This window comes from Hippoglossus hippoglossus, chromosome 1 (assembly GCF_009819705.1).
Source record: "Hippoglossus hippoglossus isolate fHipHip1 chromosome 1, fHipHip1.pri, whole genome shotgun sequence".
Taxonomy (NCBI): domain Eukaryota; kingdom Metazoa; phylum Chordata; class Actinopteri; order Pleuronectiformes; family Pleuronectidae; genus Hippoglossus; species Hippoglossus hippoglossus.
Window position 1 is genome coordinate 17,189,767 of NC_047151.1, and position 13,765 is coordinate 17,203,531.

Genomic DNA, 13,765 nt, shown 5'->3' on the forward strand with positions numbered 1-13,765 from the left:
CGTCATTAGCAGGCCCACTCGCTTGCTCTAGGGAAAGATAGCAACTGACTTGGAACATATGCGTTCTCACATACAGCCTATGGATGATTTCAGGACAATACCTATAATATCTAATCCATTTAGTTCATAGTATTACAGTTTAATCTGTTAATTCATGTCATATTGTTTACATTTCTGAAATGGTGAACTGACGATCTCCCAATTAATCAAAACCAGGCTTCCTTGTCTTAAAAGCTAATATGTTGACCTACATAACTGAATATGGTGGCGACACCAGGACATTGTTTCCAAGTAGGGTTTTTAATATAATTCTAAAGTTCACGAACTTGCAGCAACAGATTTTCGACCCTTTTGCTTTATAATATTCTGCAGATTAATTTATGGATTCATTAAGCACAGACCCCTTGTAGAACACTATAGAAACCTGACCGTTGAACCTGTCCCTTGGTTCCTAACCAGAGATGCTCCAGCTCCTGACTCGTGGTTGTCTCGGCTCCTTTGTCTTCTCCTGTATTGTGTTGAGTTACAATATAAGTAATGAAGAGGCTCATTGTGAAACTAACAGGCATAAAGGAGGGTATTCTCCTGACTTGTGCATGTTACATGGAATAGTCCCGGGCTATAGACCATGCAGGCCCCCGGGTGGGGAGGTGGGGGTGAGGTTGAGGCTTGTATTGGTGCATGGTGCTGGCTGGACACATGCTACAGCTAATCGTTTCCAGCCTTGCTCTGGTAGCTTATGCCAGGCCCGTGAGATAATACGCCTGCTCGTTTTAGACAAACATGGAGCCACTTAGTTGCTTGTTTATGTTCAGTGATTTTAAAGAATCTAGTGAATAATGATGCAAATACATTTCCTGTTTAATTGTTGTAGAGGCAGGGAGGTGCTGAGACAGGACTCACTTGTGTTTTGTTTGTGCACAGACATGAGGAATTACTGTTGACTTTTCCTCTCAAAACCGCTGACTTCAGATGAGGGCTGACTTTTACAAGGACTGGATTTGTTGTTGTGTCGTAATACCGTACAAACTTGTGAAACAGGTCATGTAGTAGTATACTATGTGTGTTTCTGTGGAGGCAGGAGAGAAGTTGTTGACAATAACATGAATCACCAAAGGACCTGTGTTCTTTTTTTGGACTGCACCACTGAGGTTTCTGCCCCTCTCTGTCTCCTGGTGACACTGGCCCTCACGCGTTCAAGATTTGCATCATATTTGCACTGATACTTCCTTCTATGTGCGTGTATGAGATTTATCCATTAAAGACTCTTATCAGAAACCATAAAGATCAAATACAACTTGATGTTGTCATGTTTTCTATCCGACAAACCTCTTGTTAAATAGCCAGTTCTCACTATTTTAGGCAGTGGTTTTGGTGGTTTTACTATGTTTGAGCAGTGGTATCGGTTAGGCGAGTTAATTAGTGTGAGCTGCAAAATTAAACGCCTCTGACAGTACCACCATAGTAGAAATGGTGCACTGTCATCCTCTCTCCCTCTCCGTCACTGCCTGCCTGCCTGCCTTCCTTCCTCGCCTCCCTCCCTCTCTCACTATCCTCCCAGCCTCCTTGCCCATCCAGACCTCGTCCCTGCTCTGCAGTGTGTGCACTTGCGCGTGTGTGCATGCGATGCCATTGCTAATTGCTTATGGCTCTTGGGACGTTAAGTTGGTTTAAATATTCTGCCCCTCTCCCATCTTTCCTGCGCCGTCTTTTCAGTTTCTCCCTCTTCATTGAGTCTCCCCCCCTTCCACTGTAGCGTTTCTATACGACGTCAGGAGTTGCTGAGCCTGGAAAAAGTGACTTGGACATTTATGGGCAGAGTTTTGGGCCAAGCACTGCAGACAGTTCCTGTGTGCTTGTGTATGCGTGTTTGTTTAGCTTCGGTGTTTGGAAAGTGCCTCATTTTCAAGATGGTTCTCTTCTCTGCTTAGTTGGCTTCTATTACCTCTGTTAAGAGGCCAAATAAATGAGACATACACATGCATTTACACATTCCGCACACATGCATATATAAGCTGCCATCTGGTGAAGCTATGAACATGTCACACACCCAGAATATGATATTTTAGCTAGCCTCAAAGTGCTCTGCTGATTGGATGTAATTACCTTGGTGTGTGTGTGTGTGTGTGCGTGTGCGTGTGCGTGTGCGTGTGCGTGTTTCTTCCCTCGCAGCACCAAACTGTTAGTCTGTGTGTGGTCGAGGTCATGCTCAACAGCTGATGAGAAAGGATGGTGAAAGTGTGCATGTGCGTACACAGTGCGGGTTTCTCTGTGGGTGTGTGTGAGCAATCAGATAAAGGGTATGGAGATCCGTTATCACCACCCTGCTTCCCCTGTGAGACAATACCACTGGTCCGCCCTTGACCAAACAAGTGTGTGTATGGTGGCATGTGCATATCTGTGTGTGTGTGTGTGTATGTGTGTGTGTGTGTGTTTGTGTGGGCAGTCTGACCAGATTGGTCAGATGACTGATGAATTAATGACAGAAGAAAGCAGATTCATCCCAGGCTGTCAAGTTGGCAAGAGGACCACACTGCAGTTTATTGGAGTGTATTTATGTGTGCTGTCGCTGCATGTGTGTGTTTTCAGTCTTTTCCTTCATCTTCGTCTCTTCACTTCTCTTTCAGTCCCCTATCGATGCCTCTCAATAGGGTTATTGTGCCCACTGTCAAGCAGGCTGCCGTGTGTGTGTGTGTGTGTGTGTGTGTGTGTGTGTGTGTGTGTGTGTGTGTGTGTGTGTGTGTGTGTGTGTGTGTGTGTGTGTGTGTGTGTGTGTGTGTGTGTGTGTGTGTGTGTGTGTGTGTGTGTGTATCTGTGCGTTGTTGTTGCAGGGGGCAGACAGCCGTGAGGTGTGTTTGAACAGAGAAGGAGCACAGAGGCCCCGTTCATCCTGTAGGGTGTGAAACTGAATGATAGGGCCCCCTTTCGGTTTTTCCGTCTGTCCCTCTGTCCATCAGACGGCCTCGCTCTTGTTGACAGTTCTTCACCCACATGCTCGATCCACGTTTGCGTATTTTTTTTTTGCTCAGTTTAGCTCTGCATCTTTGTTTGCTTCATTTGTGCGCGTGCCTTGTAATGTGTCAGCTCCTGGCAGCCCTCCCTGTTCGGTTGTCTTCTCGCTGTCAAGTCTGCCTTGTGATTGGCTCGTCGGTATGCATGTTATTCTGCCTACAAATTACCTGTGGAAGCAGTCGAGCTGAGGACAGGCAAACTTTTCACTTTCATAGGAAACCCCCACACGTTTACGCTTGTGCTCACACACCTTCCCACTCCTTTGTTTATATGTTTCTGTTTCTGATGTTGTCTTTTCCACATCGCTGCACTTTCACATGTATACCCCCATCACTCCCAATTCAGCTGCATAAGGGTTTTCGGCCTCTCTCTCTCTCTCTCTCTCTCTCTCTCTCTCTCTCTCTCTCTCTCTCTCTCTCTCTCTCTCTCTCTCTCTCTCTGTCACTCTCTCTCTTTCAAACACATATGCACCGTCTTAAGCTGTGAAAGCCAAAACGTGATGAAAGGGGCTGTTAAGGCCAGAGCCCCAGGTGCCTCTGTAAATTGGCCTACTACAGCAAGTTCAAGGATTTCTGCTGCACTGTCTCAGAACTTGACTCGAAGGATTGACTCGAAGTTGGTAGTCTTCCCACACTTCTCTAATCCTCCGCCCTTACTGCAAGGAACACTCGAGTACATTGATGTTCGCTCTAAAGCACAAGGAATACTCAAACCGGAGCACCCATGCCAAGTGAAATATTTACTGTACAGTGATAAATTTGGAAACATCCAGCATGCTATTCAAAACATCTCCTCCCCCAGTGCACGTTCGCAGTCAGACGAGGTTTAACGCTTAACGTTGCTCAGCCTTACAATTGTTCGGTACTTTGATTTCTACGGTGTAGAACTCAAAACACTTCCACACACCGCTTCTCGGATGCTTCGGTGTTGGCTTTGTTTGTTAGCTTGCTCCCTTTTCATTAGCAAAACAACGTAACATTATACATGCAATAGGTCAAGCTGATCGCGAGTGGCCCCTGCTGAATGACTATAGGCAAAAACAAAATCCGGTTGATCATGGACGCACAACGGCTTCATTGCAGATAAACCAGGTAGGATGAAGGCAAAATATTCTCACTTCACTCTACATCATAGACTATATAAAAAGCTCTGCATACAAAGTCCTGACCTGATACTAAGGCTGTGCGATGTGACCAAAATCTCATAAATCAACATGGGTTATTTTATTTCCAGATACATATGTTGTGTTTCCCATTAATAACTTACTTAGACTGTGGCAGCCCACCATAGTCTACTTTCCCCCTCACAGCTTCATAACTAGAAACAAGGCTAATGCCCTATCTCACCATGTTAAAAAAAGCAACAAAAAAAGTAAATCATGGATCCGCCTGTTTATCCTTAGATAAATTTGCTCCTAAATTGAACAGGTTCTTCTTTAGGTCATGCCTCACCCCTCCACGGAACTTCAGTGGCAACTGGTTGAATAGTTTTTGAGTGATCCAGATGACAGAGAGACAAACGATCAAATTGCAAAGAAAACAAATGTTTACACTCCTCGTGATGCATAAAGGATCGTTAACATAATATTTGTGCTGTTGGTTGGTTATAAACGTGTGCACATAGATTGCCTCAGCCCCTCCTTGACCTGTTTTTGTTCCTTTGTAGCCGACAGAAAGTCCACGGTGCATTAAACCTGTCATGTTTAGAACTCCTTTGAGTAGCTTCATTTGTCACTGCTGACATTTTGTGATATTTGTAGGCTCATTGTTCACTTTTCTTAAAGGCATCTTAAGATTTGTTTGACAGTGATTTAGCTGTTCTTTGGTGACATTGTCATCAGTCAAATATTGCAATAACAAGGAAAACACACATGCAGACAGTATTCAAGGCCTTTGATATTATAAGCTAATTTTTAACTTTTCAGATATTGGAATCAAAAAGGAAATATTTGTGTTTGCTCTACAGACCTGATTTATGTGGGACAAATAATAGACACAACACAGTGCTTGTTGGGTCAGTGTGGTATGCAGTGTGGTTTCTTGCAGTACAGTGTAGATACCATGGCAGTTACGCAGACTGCAGTTTGCTTTGCTGTGTATATTTTAACTGCTGTGCTTTCTGCCAGGTCAGCATTTCTTCCACATTATGGCTGTTTTACATTTAAATGGCAGCACATGCATACATGTTGTTATAAGGCTCAGACCATATTGATTTTTCCTTCATCTCAGTCAAAATGAACGCCCTTCATATACAATTATTTCATGCATTTTCTTCCTTATGTATCGTTGCGGACTGTGTTGCAGTGAATCCAAATGCAAAATGGTGGCTGTAGCATGGAAACATTGTTATCATAGGGAATGTATGGAGATATAGACATATATACATAGATACAAATGCGCGAGAGTCAACCTAATGAATCCTGGTCATATGTTTAAAGCTGAAAGTAAATCAAGCTGTCAATTAACAGATAATAAAACTGCAACTATTTTGTAGCTGTATCATGCAAGGCTTGAAGTAGTCATCTTAAAAAATGTTTTATAGATTATTGATTTATTGAGAATATTATTAGCAGATCAATCAACAATGCAAATAGCTCAACAGATGTTCTCGCTCATCATTTCCTACCATGCTATAACTGACCGGGGTTTTCCCCCTGGAAATTGACGGCAGATGTGGAAGCCATTTGAATGTAGTAAGGAGACGACTGACTGAACAATGGACACTCACAACATATATAACATTTTTTTTATGTGAATGAACACCCTTGTTTGTTTGCCAGGAAGGGTATTGTTGTGTATTACAAAGTGTGTTAAGGTGTTTGTGTTAGCACAGGTTGGTAGCAGACATGGCCCTCCTCCTCTGTAAAACCCTGAAGCAAACTTTGCTCACTTTCCCTCCTGTTGTAACAATTAACCTTTACAGAGCCAGAGTGTGTGAACTGGATGAAACACAGGTTGATAGGAATGTTGAATCATCATCGCAGTCATTGTGGTGATTTAGGTTCCCAGACTAGATTAGTTTGTTGCGGTTACGTCATATCCTGTGGTGGGAGTAATGATAAGTTAACATCTGTGGTTAAGGATATGAAGCAGTGCCAACCTGGTCTCAATATTTTAGATCTTGTTTCATAAAACCGCAATCACATTAAAAAAAGTTGTATTCGTGTTTCTAGGCAAGAATTGAAATTAATTGAACGGTGTAACTTTGATAAACCACACAATGCTGGAATTTGCCTCTTGGCTTTGCACTGACTTGGCAAAACAAGTGGAGAGGCATTCTTGGTGCGTGTGTGTGGTTTTTCTTCTGTGTGTTAACTCTAAGCAGTGGCGGTGCGGCGCTTGTCCACCAGCTTTGGTCAGCTGGCTGTATCATCCACCATTCCAAAACCCAAATCTGTTGGGAAATGTTGGGAAACAACAAAAATAACTTCCCTTGGTATGAAGGCAGAGGAACGGAGGGAGAGAGAGAGGCAGCCGTTGTGTAAGAGGAGGAGACGACGAGCGAGAGAGGGGATGATTTAAAGTAGTGGAGAGCGAGCGATCGTTGCAGTGGTGTCTGTGGTTCCTTTGGCAGAGATGGGACATTCTTTTTCTGATGAGTCACTCTCTCGCTCTATCTCTCTGTCTCTCTGATCCATTTTCTTTCCTAACACCTCTACTTCTTGGGCTGGTACTCTCTTCCCCCCCTCTCATATTCTAAGCGTCTCGTCTCATTACCCTCTCCCCCTCTTTGACATGTTGTATTTGGCCTCTGAGTCAAACCCTTCAGGCAGTCAGATCAGACCAGGCCGTGATATCAATACAGTCTTGTGACATTGTCAGGGAACAGTTTGCCACAGGCTTTCTGATGAAATGTGAGAGAACGAGGCCATCTCCAACTGTCTCACTCTCTCTTTCTATCTGTCCCTCTCTCACATATATTTATGTAATATACATATACATTTTGTCATAGGACACTTTTGGGAACATTAAACAGGCTTTCATTCATGTTCTGAAGACTTTCTTGACCCATAACCTTAACTGCACACCCAGAAATTGGTGTTTGACCCAATTAGGGTCACAGCTTTTGTCCTCAATTGGACAATCCATTCATAAGTCACACCTAATTAACACACACACACAGGTTTGCACAGAAATCCTTATTTGGACTTTGCATTGACTCCCGTTCATTATGAACAGTCTAACCAAAATCACATCTCTAACCTTCACCATGACCAATTCATGCTAACCCTAACCTTAACCTGCATTGCACAGCTTACCCCAAACCTTAACCATCACAACTAAAACCTAAACTTAAACCTAATTCTACCATTAACCCTAAAACCAAGTCATAACACTCAAACAGGCCTTTGAAAAAGTGAGGACCGGACAATATGTCCTCACTCCATAAGGTCTCTGCTCAAAATGGTCCTCAAAAAGATCCAAGTACAAGTTCACACACACATGCTCACACACATGCCCAAGAGCTGTGTGGTTTGTGTCTAGACTTCCCTGTCCTCTCGGATGTCCTGTCACATCTCAGCTATATATAGAGTAAACAGTCCCTCCGCTGCTTCAGCCCTCGCCTTGGCGCTGACAACACTTCAGAGCATGTTCACATTTGTCCACCTGTCTGTGTGTTTTCACTGAGAGAGAGGGAGAGAAGGCTTGTTAAATACATGTGGCTTGCCTACATGTCCACTGAAAAAGAGCAAGACAAAAGAGGGCTCTGCATCAAGCAGAGAAACATCACTGCACATTTTTGAATGTCATAATTTCTAAATATTATTCAGCTACATTACATTTTTCTGTAAGTAGTTAGTGATGTCTCCTGAACATTCATGCGCTGTGTCTATTCCCATTTTGCTATTTGCTGGGCTGATGCTTTCAGCTCCAGTGTTCTGTGTTGACGAGAACAAACTCATCTACTTTAATCCAGTGTGATTGACTCCCGGGCTGACGGCACTCTCAGCTCTGAAGTATGACAAGGATGCCCTCTTTTTATTCCTTTGACTCATAGACTATATATAAATAAAGATAGACGACACGACGGCTCCCTAAAAGTGTAGTCAAAGGGTCTTCATGTTTCCATGGTAGTGGTTGGGACATGAACCACTAAATACAAAACATTTAAAATACATGTCAATTTAGGTAGTTCAAGCAATTTTTTCCACAACGTTTGGTTGTATTAGTTATTTAATGCTGTATAAACAGGGTGAAACATTGATTGACCGTTGAGACTGACTTGTGATTGGTCAAGTCACACACCACGGTCGCTACTGTGCAGACAGGCAGTAGCGTTATAAGAGTTTAGAGTGGGGTGGCTGCTATGCAAAGGTTTACTGAACTCTGCTTTATCTAAACGGAGGACCGAATGACACATTAAAAACAAATAAAAATAAAAACAAAAAGCATTTATTGATAAAGAAAAAGCCGCGACCACAAGCACATGACTGAGTGAAATACAGATGTGGCTTCACTTGTTGTTTTCTGACTCTCCTCCTGGCTCAACTTGTCCCTAAAGTTGCGTCCAGGAAAGAGTTGTGGTCTCAATACGGCAAAGTGGCTGTGGCTGCAAGACTGGCTCATGTGTGTTCCATAGAGGGAGCAGCAAAATGAGACTTCCCCCCTCTCAGTGTGTTTTGCTTGGTGTGTGTGTGTTCGTGGTGTACTTTTTCTCCCCTCCCACGACCTCCCCTCACCCACAGGAAAGAGCGGCTGGGAGAAAAAGAGAGGGGGGGATATCTGGGACTATAGGGAGGGGTTACATCACACACATTCGCTCCCAAGTTTCCCAAATCCAGGAAACAGTGTCTTGGCTTCTGTTCCTGACATGTTTCATTTCCACGTCACAGGATTTCAAAGTCTCTGAATGTGTGCGGGCTGAGATTTCTGAGTCTGATACAAAGCTCTTCATCCCCTCTCACCTCCACTAGCTGGAGTTAATTCATCAGTAATGAACATCCTGCTCAGGTTAGGGGCGTGTCGAGATGTTGCTGGTAGATCAGTAACTTTAAATTTATTCCCTGTCATGACACATTTTCATTCTCAAGTGCAGTATTAACGCTTCTTTTGTTGCATACTTCAGTTTGCTCAGGGTCAGTGAATGGTACGTGTGCTCACAAAAGGTCAACACTCAGCTTTATTCCCAAGAAGTGTGTGTGTGTGTGTGTGTTTTGCCTCCTCCTTTTGTTGACTAATTTGAGGTTTTTTGCCCCCCAGTCGCCCTGACCCAACCACCCAAAATATAGACATGCCTTAGATTCTTTGGCACACCCTGGACATTCCTCACTCCTTTCGTTTCTTTTGTGGTCATTTTCTTTGCTCTCTTTTCTCGACGATGGAAACCGCCCCACAGGAAAATGATACCTTTAGCTGTATGCATACAATACATTGACACATTCATAAATTCACACACACACACATACACGAGGAGGCACAGATAGTGTGTACTTTAAACTCTGGATGAATTTATTTATGTCGGTCCTTCACACTCACTATACGTTGCTGCTGCAAGGACGATGCACGACCCTGGGATCCCACTGGAACCACTAAGCTCTAGTGTTTGTACTGTGTGTGTGTATGTGTTTGTGTGTGTCTGTGTGTGCTTGTTTGTCTGTACACAAGATTGTTTGCTTTGACTGCAGTCCCAGTCAAAGTGTTACATTGTCTCTGTTATTTCCCGTTATTCACAATGCAAGGATACACACACTCTCTCTCACACACACACACACACACACACACACACACACACACACACACACACACACACACACACACACACACACACACACACACACACACACACACACACACACACACACACACAGATCCTTGCACTTCTACTCTTCTGCTGTTATTCTGGATTGGACCAGATTTTGTAGATAGCTATTGTTTTCTTCCCTTTCTTTCATCTCCCTGTTCTAGTGGACCCACCCACACACTAAAAATACCCTTAATAAACATATCCTATATTAAAACCTCTGACTTATTGTAAGTCAATGTGTTACAACTAAAAGCTAAGTGAAACAGACATGATTTTATTTCACTCTTAGGAAGCATAGTTGAAAATGCTGCGTCACCACTTTTCCTATGATGGGAGTTCTGAATGTATAAAACATCTGCAGTTGCGGATTAGATTGAACATAATGGCCCATAAAAACACAGGGTGTCTACAATGCAGGGTGGTTCCAATCAATTTAGAAATGTATATACAATAAAAATAGCCTAATTAATACAGAGAGCAAGTTTAGTTGTTTATGGTATGGAGTCTTCCTGCCTCTCAGACGTGATTCCCTATAGATTGTATAGTTGGCTACATGGTAGAAAATATTGAGTTTGACTCAGTGGTTGGAATGTGAACAGCTCTCCAGCATGTGGTAATATATGTCTTTGGTTAGCAGTGTTGCTAACGTCCCGACCTTGCAGTGGAAGTAGTTCTCAGCTCAGTGTCGAGGGCCCAGCCTACTCTGCAGCCAATGAAAATAAAGCCAAGACAGATCTGGGAAGATTGCCTGGTATTGTGCAGCTGGCTTACACGTTCACGTCCCAATCCAAATGTTAGAAAAACACCCTGTTGCTTTTTTTCTATTCTCCTTTGCTTTGCTTTGTGGACGTGAATCCATCCATTTTATTTTTCGATGACTGGGCCTCTAACTGCGACAGTTTTGCTTTCTTGTCACAGATTTTTTTTTTTTGGGTAACAGATGGGATTTCTCAGGCGCAGGGGGCGAGGAGAGAGGAGGCGGGATAGAGTGGCTGTAAATCAGGGTTGTAGGGAGAAACGGGTGGTTTATGAGAGTTTACAGACCTTCTTCACTTTTAATGAGAAAAGACAGCAATTCTCCTGGAGACAAAGAAGGAAGAGGGAGAGGGAGGGGTGAGAGCGAGGAGATGAATGTGGCGGAGGCTAGGAGAGGAAGAGGAGAGGGAAGGAAACGCGCGAGAAGATGGGATAAAGGAAAGAGGTAAAAGTCAAGTGGGATTAGCAGAGGAACTGGAATGGCGAGAAACCTTGAGAGGGACGGGCAGGAAGGAGGGTTGGAGAGGCCTATCAAACTGTTGGCAGTTATCCACTTGGCGTACAAATTTAAAAGCAGTCTGTCTTTCGCGTGCTCAGTCCAGAGTCTGGAATACACTCATGGTTATACACAGCACACGCAAAAAGAAACGGAGACAGAGAAGAGAGCAAGAGCGAGAGAGGTGGACTGTTGGCAGCTGCTTCCTTCATTCTTTCCTCGTCCAGACCCCCCAACATACCTCTGACATATGCACACACACGTACAAAAGCACAAACATGGAGGGTTGGGCAGTGGGTCAGAAGTCAGAGGTCACTGTCATGCTGTGACACATCCTAGATCTTATTACTTACTCTCCTAATGTGTGTTTTCTCCTCCATGTGAGTGTGTGGGTGTTGCTCGGGCCTTCTGTCTGTACATTTAACTGTTTACAAGGGAGTCCATGTGGAAGGCTCATATTTACTGTTCATGTCTGTGTTTGTGAACGAGTGTTTGTCTGTGTGTGTCAGTGCCAGGAGCCTTGCCCACAGAGGGGCCCTGTAATTACGCCTCAGACCCCCTCGTCCTCAGCAGAGGACTGCAGGGAGCCCTTTGTCGCTAGTGAGGCCCGACCCAGCGGAGCCACTATCATTGCATCCAGTCGGGAGCAGTATCCAGATGTAGTTGGGATCGAAAGTGACAGTTTCGGTGCATACGGCTGCAGAGCTGTAGCTCCACCCAAGTGTGGACCTTTACATTTAGCATTTTACATCTGTCTCTAGGCGAAAGAAATGATATGGCAGCTACACTGCAGTCTGTAGTTAGTGTTTTTGTTGGTGACACTTTTTTGTTTTTTTGGCTCTACTCTAGCACACTGGGCCTGCGATGAAACAGTCACCATGAGGTCAAAGCGGTAACTTTAAAGGAGAACTCCTCAGATTGAACACATCGAAATCGGTTTGGAAGTTTGGGGGGGAATTACTGCACATTTGGAAAAAAAATACTTTCAGAGCTGTATGAAATCTGATAAACTGACAGAGCATCTGCTGGAGGTTGAAGATTACAAGTTAACATGGGAGAATAATCTGGTGGTAAGGAGTTGGCAAGCAGTGATTTTAACAGAGATTTGTAATCCTAAACTCTGTCTTGTGGCTTGAGGCTACATACCGCTTTCGATTAAATATCATTGTGCGTGACTAAGGAGAAGAATGCATGGAAGAAGAGGATGATATCTGATTCTGCTGCACTGAATTTTCTTTAATGCTTAAAAACTCTTAGTCATCTGGTACAAGATCAGACGATTGACTTCACCAGTCATGGACATTTTATACTCTCGTCCCCTCCTCATTAGAGTAACCTGTATGTTTAGTGTTTGTAGATTTCTTTTTTCAGTGAAATGAAATAAATAGGCAGGTTCTGTTACCAACTGATCTTTTCTACTGTTCTTTTATGTCACTCCAGTTTCTATCTCTCTCCATCTTCATCTTCTTTGCCTCTGCTGACAACCATGTTTCCACAGATTGTTGTTAAAGTGTCGACCTTTTCTGCTTCTCCGGGGAAAGCTACCCGTAAAAAAAAACCAATGCACCATCCTTTTCTGGTTTTGGTTGTGCAGGCACCTTCACGTCCTTTGTGCTGCAAGCTGAGCATTCGTTTTCCAGGGAGAATTATTCTGGGAACCAATCTAAATACTGATGGTGTCATTATTCTGCAGCATCTTGGTGGCAGCATCTGGACACACTCTCATGCACACATGGAAGATGGGGTATACAGAAAGAGGTGTTGTGACACGTTCTGCCTGTCTGCCATGGCCTGTGAAAACTTAATTGATACTCTACAGTTACTGAGCTGACAGGTCTTGTAAAATTACCTGTGTAATGGCTAAAACTGGGATTGTTGCAAATGTATTACCCGCTGGGAAAATTTCCAAACCCTAGCCAAACCACCTTAACCTTAGCCCTAACCTTAACCCTAACCTTAACCCTAACATTAAAACATGTTGTTAAGATTTAAGAGAAACATTATGACATCTTCCTATATGTCCCCATATGGAAGACAAGTGTCAGTAATGTGAGTGTGTAAACAGTGTCCCCACAAGTAATGAGTAACACACACACACACACACACACACACACACACACACACACACACACACACACACACACACACACACACACACACACACACACACACACTGGTATGAAGACTTGTTGCAGCAGGATTTAAGGACCTAAGCATTCCATGTAATTTATACCCAGAATGCTCTATTTCTTGTAGCTATTTTATTATTCACTGTAGGCACCATCCTTCTTTTCCTGTCTTTGTCCTCTGCTGTGTAGGTTTTTAAGCCATTATAGTAAAGTACAGCTGCTCTGAGGTTCAAATTATACAGCTGCACTTCAGATGGTTTATTCTTTTACCACAGCCTGTGTAACACCTTGTGTTTTCAGACAAACCAGATGTTGTTGCTCCGCTGTAATGACGGTACACAATCGGCTCAGCACAGGTTGCCTTTGTCGAGGTAGAGCAACCGTTCCTTTGGATGTTTATGGAGCACCAGTATTAGTCAAGTCATTCAGTGTTTACAGAAGTATTCACTGTTTATTACTGGGAGTGACATAAATCTTTGTTCATAAAAAGTGAAAGTTAAATCCTGGATGATTAGGTATTCTGTCTTTTTACATTTTTGGGAGTTGGGAAGATCTGGGTGTTTCTTTTGTTCCTTTGAATCTTTGTTCTAAAGGCCCACATCTGTATACATGACTCATGGCCTGATGT

The 13,765-nt window shown here is 43.4% G+C and overlaps 2 protein-coding genes across 6 annotated transcripts in view; both read left to right on the top strand.

Annotated features, from left to right (window-relative positions):
* Positions 1–9,825, top strand: part of fam184b (family with sequence similarity 184 member B) — a 52,462-nt gene extending 42,637 nt beyond the window's left edge. Inside the window, exon 19 of the mRNA XM_034594603.1 lies at positions 9,781–9,825. The gene's annotated coding sequence lies outside the window, so the exon portion shown is untranslated. The remainder of the gene's footprint in view (positions 1–9,780) is intronic.
* Positions 1–13,765, top strand: part of apbb2b (amyloid beta (A4) precursor protein-binding, family B, member 2b) — a 46,889-nt gene that overhangs the window by 1,326 nt on the left and 31,798 nt on the right. The window lies entirely within an intron of this gene.